We start from the raw sequence: 12,776 nt of genomic DNA, 5'->3' as shown, positions 1-12,776 counted from the left end.
TGTGACATAACGGAATATAAGAAATTGGCTAATAACAGTCTTTACAATCACTGTGTTCTGAACTTGACCTCTGATGAGGCAGTATAAGTGTGTATCTATTTTCAATGAAAACAATCAATTAACATGGGGATATTTGGAGCCTCTGTGTTCCTTTCAAATAAAACAGGATAGATGAACATTTTTAAAAGTGATGGTTTCATCACTAATATGTGTTTTCCAGCCTGCTGGAGCCCTGATGAGCCCATTTGACTTAACGTGGCTCACTTTTAGTGCATCCAAGTTCCTGGTACGTGAGCTACTTCCAAACAGATGTCCTCTGACGGTTTATAGGTTCTGCACTTGGCCTTGCCCTGCTTTCCAAGTCCGTTTCCTTTCTGAGTTACTTCACTCCCTCACGTGGGCGCTTTCCTCTGCTCTTCCCAGATGGCCCTTGCCATCGTCATCACTGCTGGGCGGCCATCGCTGAAGCCCACATGAACATGCTTGTGGATGTCACCTCCATACCTGCCTTCATGGTGCTCTCTGCAGAGGGGCCTGCTCTGTGTCTGAGCACACAGGGGAGTCTAAGAAGGGGTATCTTGATCCATAAAACACTGAGGGCTGTCTTGTGCGCTGTTACTGGATACCACAGTGTCACCCGCTGGGGAGCTTGTTGGAAATGCAGAATCTTGGGCCTCACCGCAGACCTGCTGAGCCTGAGTCTTTCCTGCCTGAGAGTGTAAAGCGGTGCTTACACTGGGCCTATTTTAATGGCCACTCACGAGTTTACCAAAGCCGTGAAGGCCAAAGGTGAAATCCTTGAGCAGTAGAACATTTTCATTAAGTTATTTCTGATTACTGGATCGCGGACTCTGAAAAGTTGATGCATGGGTAGTGCAGACGGGGTGAGTTCTGTTTCGCTGCAGCAGAGAACAGTTGGCTCCTTTCTGCTTTCTGGTTCACCCACGAGGCCTGAGGCTGTGCTGGGAACATCGTCCTCAGGACTCCCCAGGGTTTCACTAGGAGAGTTTGCTCCGTTCTAAGGCTGGGAGGATTGTTGGACAAAGCGGGAGACAGCTGATGTCGTGCAGTTAATCATTCATTAGCAGTTGTTAATTATTTAAGTGCCTAGACCAGTGTTTAGAACTTCAGTTAACAACTCTTTGGTGGTCCATGAAGTCACCTTAGTAGGTCACAACCGGCACTTAAAAGTGATCTGCAATAGAAGAGAAGATAGATTAGTTCACATAGGAAGGCTAAGATTGTTTTTAGAAGCTTTAAAAATGTTTTACATGTGATACATATATGTACAGATAGGTATTTAATATAACAACTCAGTATATGTGTATATAAAGATATATGCAATTATGTACTTTTATATATATGCATGTGGGTATGCATTGCATTAAAAATGCTTGAAAATACAAAATGATTAGTATTATGGGGAGTTACAGAGAAAGTGGTAAGAGATATAGTTCATGTAATTTAATTTCACTGGGTCAGTTTACCAAATGACAAATATGTAGCTTATATATTAATGAATAGTAAACGCTTTGCCACTCAGAAATGTTGGGAAATAAAGTGTTATGACTTTCCAGCCATTGTTGTTACCATAGAGCTATCACAATACCACTGACAGATTTAAATATTTAGAATCCAGGGAGGTACAGTCAAAACTAAAATGATTTTGAACTTAATTTTTAAAATTGATTTGAGATAAAGAGAGGGAGAGGGAAAGAGAGAGAGAGGTGAGAGAGAAACATTGATTGGTTGCCTCCACACATGACCCGATGGGGGTCAAATCCACATCTGGGTATGTCTCCCGACTGGGAATTGAGCCCGCCCGCTCCTGGTGTGTGGGATGAAGCTCCAACCAAAAGAACCACACCCTCCAGGGCTGTTTTAAACTTGCTTTGATTTTTCACTGCTGACTTAGACAACTTGAGGGTCGTCTGTATCTTTGGCATAACCGTGGTAAACGTTCGATATCTGGGAGGCGTCCTTTGAGGCCACAGATGCTCATTTCCAGGCTCCCACCCGAGGCGTGGCATGTTTTCTCGATTACTTAGCTACTCTTGGAGGTTGAAGAGTTCAGTTTTTGCCTCTTCTCAACCTCCTTCCTCTTCCTGTGTCTTTAGCATCTGACTTGGCATATTAACATCTGGTAAATTTTTTTTTAAAGTATATTTTTATTTGTTTCAGAGAGGAAGGGAGAGAGAGAAACATCAATGATGAGAATCATTGATTGACTGCATCTTACATGTCCCATACTGGGGATCGAGCCTGCAACCCTGGCTTGTGCCCTTGATCTGAATCGAACCCTGGACCCTTCAGTCTGCAGGCTGATGCTCTACCCACTGAGCCAAACCAGCTAGGGCTGGTAAATCCTTATTGAATGAATGCATGACTCTCTTAATAGCTTCTCATTTCTCTTGGGTAAAAGCCAAGTCCTTACCATTGCCTAAAAGCCCGTGCGCTCCCTGTGGCCTGCCTTACATCATTTCATTCACTCGGTCCAGCCACCCTGCTTCCTGTTCCCGGACTTCTCCCTGGAGCGCTGTTTCTCACACACCCATGTGTCCATCCCTTTGGCTCCTTCCAGCCGTAGCTCAGATGCACCTTCTCAGAGAGCCTTCTCCAGCACAGTTTCCCTCGGCCCTGACTGTCCATCCCCTGCCCTGCTCTACTCTCGCCTTTCTCCACGCCACTGAGCACTTCGGAGCCAATGGCTTCATCTACCTGGTGAGTAGGTTTGTTGGTGGACTGTCCACCCTTATGGTGCTTGCTGATGTACCCACAGATCCTATCTGGCACTTGGTGGGCACACATGACAACCTGCCGGTGGATTGCATGGCTGAATGAGTTTGGGGGTGGATTTTGACCTGCTTTGGTTTCTTCTTCCCACCTTACGTGACACGGTGACTTTTCAGGTCTCTTCCTGGCACTTAGCATTCACTCCACCATAGCACTAGGGATTCAGCACGCAGAAACAACTCTCCTAGAAGTTCTTTTAGAAATGGAGAGTTGGGTCTATATTTAACGTTAAATATTAATACAGGTCAATAAAATATTGATAATTTTGTTCTTTGGCTTATGAAAACCAATCTTGACATTTTTTTTCTAACGGCACAGACTTATTGATGTTTGCCCTGTTTCCCATATTAAATTTTGGGTTTTCATAGCAATAACTTTAGTTCTTATTGTTTTCTGATAGTAGGTGGTAGAAAACTTGGGACATACCGGGTCTTCAAACACGTTGCTGCTTTGCTGTAACCAGTTTGGCTCAGTGGATGGAGCGATGGCCTGCAGACTGAGGGGTCCCGGGTTTGATTCCGGTCAGGGGCGTGTGCCTTGTTGCGGGTTCATTCCAGTAGGGGGTGTGCAGGAGGCACCTGATTGATGTTTCTCTCTCATCGATGTTTCTGACTCTCTTTCCCTTTCCCTTCCTCTCTGTAAAAAAAATCAATAAAATATATATTAAAACAAAACAAAAAAAGTTGCTGCTTCGCCAGCCTAGGGCTGAGTCTGCTGTGGCTCCTGAAAAGTCCTGGCTGTAGCCTCCCACTGCGCCCGTCTTCGGGAGTCAGGACTCTCATCTGCCAGTGTGGCGCCACAGTCCATGTTCATGCCCGTGGGGTGTTCATGGAAAAGACCAAAAGGGTGGCCTGGCTGCTGTGGCTCCCCGAGTCTCCATTCCTTAGCTGCTGAGTTCGGCGTTGATGTCATTTGCCTGAGGTCTTGTAGGCAGTCAGTGGTGGATCTGGACTTGAACGCAGGGCAGGCTGTGTCTGTGGCTCTGCCTTTCAATGGCCCAGTTGTGCTCATGGACTTCCTGCCGCAGTGACTGAGTATTTGATTCCCGTTTTGGCTCACATAGATACGGTAGTGTCTTCATTTGGAGGTGTGCTAGTGTGCTTTTTTTAGAGTATAGTTTGACCCCGAGAACTCCTTCCATGATGCCTGGGAAACAAGACAGTATTGCTTCCGAAGGAATGAAAAAGGATCTTGATGTCTTAGAAAAACGGTCAAGTTTTTCATCTCTTTTAAGCACTTTGCGATCTTTTTGTGAAGGTGTTATTCTTGCCTTTTTCCCCTTTGAGTTTAGAAATAGCTAGGAGACTGGTCACTGTTGGACTTGAATATCACTTAAAATAAATCATTTTCTCTCTCTTTTTTTTTGTTATTTCCTTAACATGCTCTTTCCAGCTTTGTTAAAAACTCTCTCTCCCCCTTATGCTATGAAACATCTGCTTCTCCCTTTAAGATCCTGAGGCATCCCATCTTAAGCTTGTCATGCCCCTGAGCATGTGTGTTTGTGCACATGTGTGCCCTTGTGCCTGGGCCGCAGATTAGCTGTGGTGCTGGTTGCAGCCCAGTGTCATCCGAGGGTGTCCTTGTCCTAGTTTCCTCATAGATGGTTCTGGCCTTTACTAAGCTTGGGAGATGGAACTGCAGTGCTTTGCAGCATGAAGAACTCAGTGCAAATCAGCAAGGAAGATAGGAAGCCTGCCTGTTGTTTAGCTTTAGGCAGATGGACTGCTTCTGCTCTGACTGAAAAGGTTTCTTGTTTGAAGGGCGAGGCAGGGCGTGAGGGACTTCTCTCTGAAAGTCAATTGGCCGCCCTGCCCTGCTGTCTTGTCAGCTCAGACCTCGGTGGCTGTTTCTGTCCCGTGCTGGCCCAGAGGATATGAGTTTATCTGGACTGCCTTCATCCATTAGATGTAACACCCCCCCCCCCCCCCCCCGCCCAAGGAGCTTTTGGGGGCCAGGTCTTTGAAGAGGCCAATCCCTTGGACCGTACCCCAGGGCCCGTTCTCTGTGTTCCAGAAGAGATGATTTGTGGGTGTGGCTATGGCCATGCTTTATTTGCACCAGGAAACAGAATGCATCTGCTTTGAGGAGGTCCTTCCTTTCTATTTTGGGAAGTAAGCCAGACAGCCGATAGACAACATCTGGCTCCGGGGGCCCTTCTCCTTCCCTCCCTCCGGCTCAGTGCCTGCTGGGAGTTGCTCAGGGCCACCCTGCTTGTTTGAAAGGCACCAAGCAATGGGTTCTGATGCTTTGTTAAGAAACAACTTGCCAAGCCCTTGGTCGAGGCCCGATGGCCGGACCCTGCACGTGGCCACCTGGTGCCGGTGGTTTGCTCGTCATGCTGGGCTCTGTGGGCCCCTCAGGCCAGTCTCAGCTAGTGAGGAGGCAGATCCTTGGGCCACAAAGACAACCTGTGGTCAGTGTTTCTTGGTATTAGTTTATTCTGAAACAAGTCAGCTCCATGAGAGAAAGCATCAGAACAAAAATTGTGGCATTTATGGGTTGAACGAATGCACACATGCATTTTTGTGTCTTGAAAATGTACCTGATAGCTCCAGCCAAACCTGACAGGGCCGGTTTGGCTCAGTGGATAGCGCATCGGCCAGAGGAGGGAAGGGTCCCAGGTTTGATTCTGGTTAAGGGCACGTACCTTGGTTTCAGGCTTGATTTCTGGCGCATGTGGGAGGCAACCAATCTATGTGTCCCTCTCACATCAATGTTTCTCTCTCTGTCTCTCCTTCCTTCCACTCTCCAAAAGCCAATGGAAAAATATCCTTGCGTGAGGATTAACAAAAAGGAAAAAAAGTGCCAAAAATAAGAGAAAATGTATCTGACACAAAAATCCATGCGTGTATGTTTCTGCATGTGGGTCCATTGTTAAGGAACACCACAGCATTTCCGAAAAATGCTGTAAAGCAAAAAAAGGTTCTGGAAGGAGACCTGCGTGCTCTGTTTTCCTTAATCTCTCTCTGTAGCATTGAACACATTTCCTCCATCTGTGTTTTCCTCTGTCCCAGTTTGTAAATGTCCGCGAAGTGGTTCTCGCCTCTTGTCTCCAGAGGTCACGGTGTTTTAAATGGCTGCACTTCACGGGGCCCAGTCCCCAGCGGGAGCCGATCCCGTGCCAGAGAAAGGAAGGAAGCACGTGGCCAGGTCTCTCTCGTAACCTTTGTGCGGGACACGTGTCTTCCTTTACCCTAAAGAGGAAGTGAGGACGTTCTGAAGATGCAGAACCCACATGCCTTACTTCCTTTGTGATTTCCCAGTATCCGCCATTCACCTAGCCCCTTCTTGATGGAGGCAGGTCCTTGTTACGTGTTACTTTTCAGGAATACCCGCACACGGCCTCTTCTTGCTCTGCCTCTCACCAGTTCCTGGTTCCCAAACTGCAGCCACTGAACCCGCAGTGCTGTGGAGGCTGCTGGGAGTGTGTCAGGAGCATGGCCTTGAGGAGATGGCTTGGGGTTAGTGAGATCGCCCACTGGCCCACGCGTTTTCACTTCGGAAGGAAAGCCACGTGTAGATTCCTCAGATGCTTCATGCAACGATGTGAGAGAGGACCTCCGCCAACACCTCTGGGAGCACCTGTGCTTGTTAATTCTCCTCAGTGCCTTCCTCCCAAGTGACCGCTTCTTGTGAAGGCCTGCTTTCATTTGGGGGCACAGGGTTAACCCTCGGCCTTCTTCTTCTTGAAGCACTGGGCTTTGTGAGGAGCTGTGCTTTGTGAGCTTATGGGAAGGGCAGGCACTTACTAGAACGGAGGGTGAAGGGAACTGGGTAGGGTCCATCCTCTGGGCCTGTTTCTTTCTCTGCACGGGGAGGGGTCTCCGTGACCCTCCAGTTCCCTGCTGTGGGTCACTGGCTATTTTCACACATAGAGATGGGCTCCGGAGAGTTAAAATTATGCTGGGAAGAAGAGGCGAGTTTATTGAAATTCTCTGCCTTGTATGTCATGGGACTGGTGTCTTTAAGTTTTTCTTGGCTTGAGTTTGAGAACTGCTGCCTGGTAGACTGAGCACCAGGGGATGGATAAACCTCGGAGATGACGTTCAGGTTTACTGAGTGATTTATGTGGGAGTAGGAATGTATAATAAGATCTTGAATATAGGTTTCAGGAGAGCATGATAGGTTTCTGTAATGAATGAAGCGTTTATTTTGAACTCTCTTAAGTAATTTAACTGATTTGAATACTTAAAAATATCCCTTTTAATAAATCATGTCTTTCAAAATCTAAAATAAACACAACTGTAGTCACAATCTTCTTGAAATAAAACAAACAATCATTTATCTCTTAAGGATAACAGAAACAGTATATTTATGTGTTCAACTTTAAACAGAGATTAAATAAAATCTTGCTTAAAATAATTAAAAATCTTCAGTTTAAGCCGAAACCGGTTTGGCTCAGTGGTGGAGCATCGGTCTGCGGACTGAAAGGTCCCAGGTTCTATTCCGGTCAAGGGCATGTACATTGGTTGCGGGCACATTCCCGGTAGGGGGTGTGCAAGAGGCAACTGTTCGATGTTTCTCATCGATGTTTCTAGCTCTCTATCTCTCTCCTTTCCTCTCTGTAAAAAAATCAATAAAATATATTAAAAAATAAAATAAAAATCATCAGTTTAAAAATAGAAAAATCTTAAAGGACTTTTGAAATAGGTTGTCAGGAAGTTGAATTAACGTTTGTTTTAGAATTAGAACAGTGTTATTTGACCTGTAATGGTGTTTCCATTTTGATTGGGAATGAATTATTGATATGAATGGAATATTAAGAACAAGCCACAAATTCTTACTTTAAAAATTTTTTTAGAGAATTTTTTTTTAATCTTCAGCTGTGAGATGGCAGAATGCTAGAGAAGTGGTAAGGATTTTTGGCTAATGCCAAATCAAAAACAAAAACAAAAACACCAGGGAACAACATTTCTAAGCACTGACTGGGATTTGCAGGTAAAGGGAAATAACCGGTAGTGGAAAACTGTGTTTGTCATTTGGGATAGAGCATGAGGCTAAGTGTCTTCCACCTGTTTGGAAATTAATTTTGAGTTTCTAAGCTCTGCCGGAGGGCTTGCATGAATTCTGTTGCTTTGGCCTTATTGTAGTAACTAGAGATTGACAAATCATAACTCTTTTAATTTGGCTTCATTAAAAAAATGTTCAGGACCTCCCACTTGCCACATACTCTGCAAAATCCTGGGGATGCCAGGGAGATGGTGATGTGGTTCTTGCCCACAAGTTGCTCATACTCAAGAAGGATAAATGAAGCTCCATTTATGGATGGATGAGGCCGGTAGAGAGGGCCGTTCTGATGTACAATTATTTATGCATTTAATACACACATATATGTTATATATACTCCATATTTAGTAAATTACTGAATTATTTGCTATGTAACAAATTACCATACACTTATAGCTTAAACCAACACCCATATATTATCTCACAGTTTCCGTGGGTCGGGAGTCTGGGTATGGCTTAGTTGGTTCTCTGCTCAGGATTTCAGAAGGCTGCAGTCAAGGTGTTGGCCCAGCTGTATTCTCATCTGGAGATGTGAATGGGGAAGGATCTACTTCTAACCTCATTCAAGTTGCTAGCAGAATCTATTTTCTTGTAGGTGTAGAATTGATGTCCCTGTTTTCTTGCAGGCTTTCAGCGGGGGGCATGCTCTTAGATCCTTGCTATGTGGCTCCCTCACAAGCCCTGTCATGACATGGCTGCTCACTTCTCTAACTCCAGAAAGTGAGTCTCACTGTCTAGTCTGCCGAGGTGGAGTCATAAATAGCATAACCGGATGAAAGGAGTGAAATCCCATTATTATTTTTGCCATTTTCACAACTTCTGCCTGCACTCAGGTGGAGGGGATTATACAAAGGAATGACTTGTTTGGGGGTCACCTTAGAATTCTGCCCCCACAGTACATATCTGATTGTTCCACTGATTTGTGTTCCCAAGAAATCTGAGCATAATTTAAATGCCAGGAAGACTGATGAAAGCACACACACCCCGTTGAGAAATGAAATCTGTTATCTGGCAAATCAGAAGTGGATTGTTTTCTTCCCTCAGTGGTTAGAAGACAGGAAGAGAAAATAATGTCTGTAGATTCGCAATTATTGATAGGAAGGAGTTACACAAAAATAGCGAGGTGTTGGGCTCTTGTGTTTGGGGTGGACCGCCACAGGAATCTCACAGTATCCTCTGGCTAGACATAGTCATTTTTAAAATCTGGATGTCTTAGCATTGGCTGATCACTCAGGAGTGGCATATGGCAGGAGTACGCTTTGAGGGACAAGTCTCCTGGAGAGTACACTGCAGCACACAAGCTGGACAGATGGTGGCTTATTCAACCTTGGACAGGAGTGGAATCCTCCTCATTGGCAGGCTGGGGGCTGAGAGGTGCTGTGGTATCTGAGGCAGAGCTGACTGAGTTTACCTGAAACGGCTTTGTAAGGCATGAGGGGGTCACCTGAAGTGACCTGGAATGGCTCAATGCTCACAGAGTCTGCTCATCACGTTGGGATGGGGATGCTGGTGACAGATTGTGTGACCTGGAAGTGGACAGAGTTTGGAGCACTCAATGGAGGACATTCTACCAACAGAGTGTAGAGCAGGTGTGAAGACAGCCTTGTAGGTAGAACCACAGGTGTTATCACCCCAGTGAGGTCTTCACTAAGCAGGGGTCGGTGCTGCTCTCACGAAATTAAACATGCATTTCATGGGAGGAAAAAGTCCGGGGGGGATTGGTGGATCGGTGTCATTGCAAGATAATTCGAATTGTTAAGAAAGAGAATGGTCTTTTCACAGCCATAGTTATCATGTTTACGATTTGAAAAACACCCCAAAATCCAATTAGGACATCATCCATTATTTGTTTGTGGCCCCTCATTGAAGAAAAGGCCTGGGTGTTCGGAAGAACAAGTGTAGGTCCTTTGATTGGAAGATGAGAACTCGGTGCCCCTGTGGCTGCTGGAGAGCTGACAGGGGGATTTCTGTTCCCCCTTCAGTCACATCTCTTACCCCAGATTTTTAATTCAAGTTCCTTCTTCCTTTTCTTTAATATCTGATGCTTATTTTTGTATTCTTAATTTATTCATTTTTGTATTTGTGCCTTTACGGTGATTGCGACGGTCCTCACATATTTTTTGGAACTTGGGGAAGGGGATGCACCAAGTGAAACCAATAAATGGTTCACTGAAATTCTTTATTTTTCCTTTTTAGCTGAAGTTCTACATTTGTAACATCATCTGCTTATAAAACCAAGGACTGACACCAGTCTTCATACAGCTTAAAAGGTGAGTAGATCATAAGACTTCTTTTTTTAAAATAAACTTTTAAAATGGATTTTTAGAGAGAAAGAGGGGAGGGAGAAAGAAAAACCATTGATTGGCTGCCTCCTGCACTTCCCTGCTGGGGATGTGCCTCAGCCAAGGCAGGCGCCCTGAGCAGGAATCGCAGGCGCCTGGACCAGGAATCGGACGGTGACCTCTTGGTGCATGTTGGGATGATGCTCAGCCAACCGAGACACAAGGGCCGAGGCCAGACTCTCTTTTTGACAATGTTTGTGGAGCAGAGCTGGTCACAGCATTGATTCTTGCGATGGTGTTCTCCTCAGGAAAGTTGTACCAACTTCTAGGTGTAAGAACTACTAGCAGTTTTCTTTCTGATAGGAGGGAAGTTGTAGGAGATCAGATTAAATATGATCAAGCACAAGCACATTCACAAGTGGGCCTGAATATATAGAAAATATTTCTAGAGTTACTAAAATACCTGAAGAAAAACAATTTTACTGTTCTGCTGAGCCTGAGCACTTAATGCCCAGACACCAGGGATTCTTTATTTCTCATTCTAAATTTTTGGTTTTGCTTGGTTTCTTCCTTCATAAATGGGATAATAATAATACGGTTGCCTTGAGAAATAAGTGAGCCACCCTGCTTCATACAGCACTTGGCACATGACACACACTAACTAAACGTCAGTCCCTTTCTCTCAGCTTTGTGACGTCGAGCGGGCAGGTTTTCCTTTGTGTCGGTAGTATACATGGTCTGTACGGTGAAGTGGGGGTTGACCTTCTGATTTGCTGCATTTGGTTTTTATGTGTTTTGGAGGGTGGGGTGTACGTAGCTGGGCGTTGGGGTTTCTGGAACTGGAAGCTTAGATAACCCCTATGCGTTTTGGTTCTGTCTGGATACCCTCAGACTCAGAGCCTGCATCGGAGCCGGCCCCATGCGAGGCAGTCAGCAGGTTGCCAGGAGCGTGCCAGGCGCATCCTACCCCCCTCTGCCTGCCTGCCTGCTGCCAGCTTTTCGCCCGAGGTGTGCCTCTTCCCAACTTTGTGCCTCTGTCTTTCTCAACTCTTAAGGGGTTTCAGTGGCTCCTGTTCTGCCCAATTCCCAGGCCGTGGGAGCCTCAAGTGGAGAAATATTGAGAGTCTTCAGGAAAGGAAGAAAGTCTCTAAAATATAAGGCGTAACTTTTCCATTATTTTTTTAAAAATATATATTTTATTGATTTTGTACAGAGAAGAAGGGAGAGAAATAGAGAGCTAGAAACATCGACGAGAGAGTCATCGATCAGCTGCCTCCTGCACACCACCCACTGGGGATATGCCCGCAACCAAGGCACATGCCCCTGACCGGAATCGAACCTGGGACCCTTCAGTCCCCAAGCCGACGCTCTATCCACTGAGCCAAACCGGTCTCGGCATAACTTTTCCATAATTTTTAATGTGCCAGGTGTAACTCACTGTTTAAGCTAAACCCTCTACTGGAATGTAAGCTTTGTAAGGTCAAGACTCCCCCGCATCCCCTCCCTTATTTCTTTTTCTCTAGGGCCCCTCCTTCCTGGTTCATAGGAGGAGTTCAACACAGCTTCTGTCCAATGAAATGGATTAATAAAGATCGCTCCCGGAGGCTCGCTCATTCAGCCTTTTGACTTGTGGCTGTAGTTTGGAAATAGATGAGGCAATGGGCCAACCAGGAGGGACTTAATGTGCTTCCTCCTGGAGGCCCACGGAAACTTGAATTTAAATGGAGTTTTCAGAGTCTGGAGCCTTCCTGAGATTGTAGGTGCTGAGGAGCACACGGTATGTAACCAACCACACTCGGTCAGTGCTGGGTGCAGTTCCTCTGCGTCGCTGCGTGTGCGCAGTTCACGTGTTTCTCTCCTGAGTGGATTTCCCTGCCAGACAGCTGAAGGCCTAGAGCCCTTTCAGTGGGCTCTCCTGGGGGGGAGAGGGGGGGACATGCTTTCACGGCACTTTTGGGCTGCTCGCCTCATGGATGCTTAGTGACTGATGAAATACTTCCCATTCGTGTGATTCTTGATGACTTGACAGGCCAGCGTGGTGTTTGGGAATCCCTTATCTTCCCTGGCTTGGTGCATGTTGATGAGCTGGGCTTTTTTTCTTCCATGACTTGGCACACCCACCACCAACTTAAAGTGGAGGTGGCCTCTCATTTGTACCTGGGCCCAGAGATACCATCTCAGATACAGTCCTCTTTGACTCCACCCACCAAACACTAAAACTGTCTTCAAGTAGAATTTTACTGAGTAACTGAATACACCACTGGGTTATACCCCTAAGGACTCACAGCTTGATTTACAAATTTTCAACAAAAGTAGAAATAATTCTTGCAAATTACATAAGCACCTGATTTCCCCCATATATGGGGTTACTGCCTCTGTCAGCTATTTTAAGCAACTTTCAAAATTGGTAACGGAAAACTTTTTTTTTAAAGCTACATTTCTGTATATGGATTTTAAATACAAAGCTACAATCAGAGCAGATAGAGAACAGATCCTGTCTACAGACTGCATGCCGATTTGTGCTTCTCAGGTCATTTTCTTTCTTTCTTTTTAATTAATTCTCACCTGAGGATATCTTGATTTTTAGAAGGGGATAGGGGAAAGAGGGAGAGAGAGAAAATAGGAGAGAGGAAGGAAGGGAGAGGGAGGGAGAGGAAGAGAGAGAGAGAGAGAGAGAGAGAGAGGGAGAGAGAG

General features: G+C 45.6%; 1 protein-coding gene across 3 annotated transcripts in view; it reads left to right on the top strand.

Annotated features, from left to right (window-relative positions):
• Nucleotides 1–12,776, top strand: part of LDLRAD4 (low density lipoprotein receptor class A domain containing 4) — a 303,261-nt gene that overhangs the window by 45,209 nt on the left and 245,276 nt on the right. For all 3 annotated transcript variants that reach the window (XM_036419376.2, XM_045574708.1, XM_036419380.2), the window contains one exon: nt 9,997–10,070. The gene's annotated coding sequence lies outside the window, so the exon portion shown is untranslated. The remainder of the gene's footprint in view (nt 1–9,996; nt 10,071–12,776) is intronic.

Source organism: Pipistrellus kuhlii, unplaced genomic scaffold (assembly GCF_014108245.1).
Source record: "Pipistrellus kuhlii isolate mPipKuh1 unplaced genomic scaffold, mPipKuh1.p scaffold_m20_p_6, whole genome shotgun sequence".
NCBI lineage: Eukaryota > Metazoa > Chordata > Mammalia > Chiroptera > Vespertilionidae > Pipistrellus > Pipistrellus kuhlii.
The sequence above is the reverse complement of the archived record's forward strand: the minus strand, read 5'-3'. Positions and strand labels throughout refer to the sequence as shown.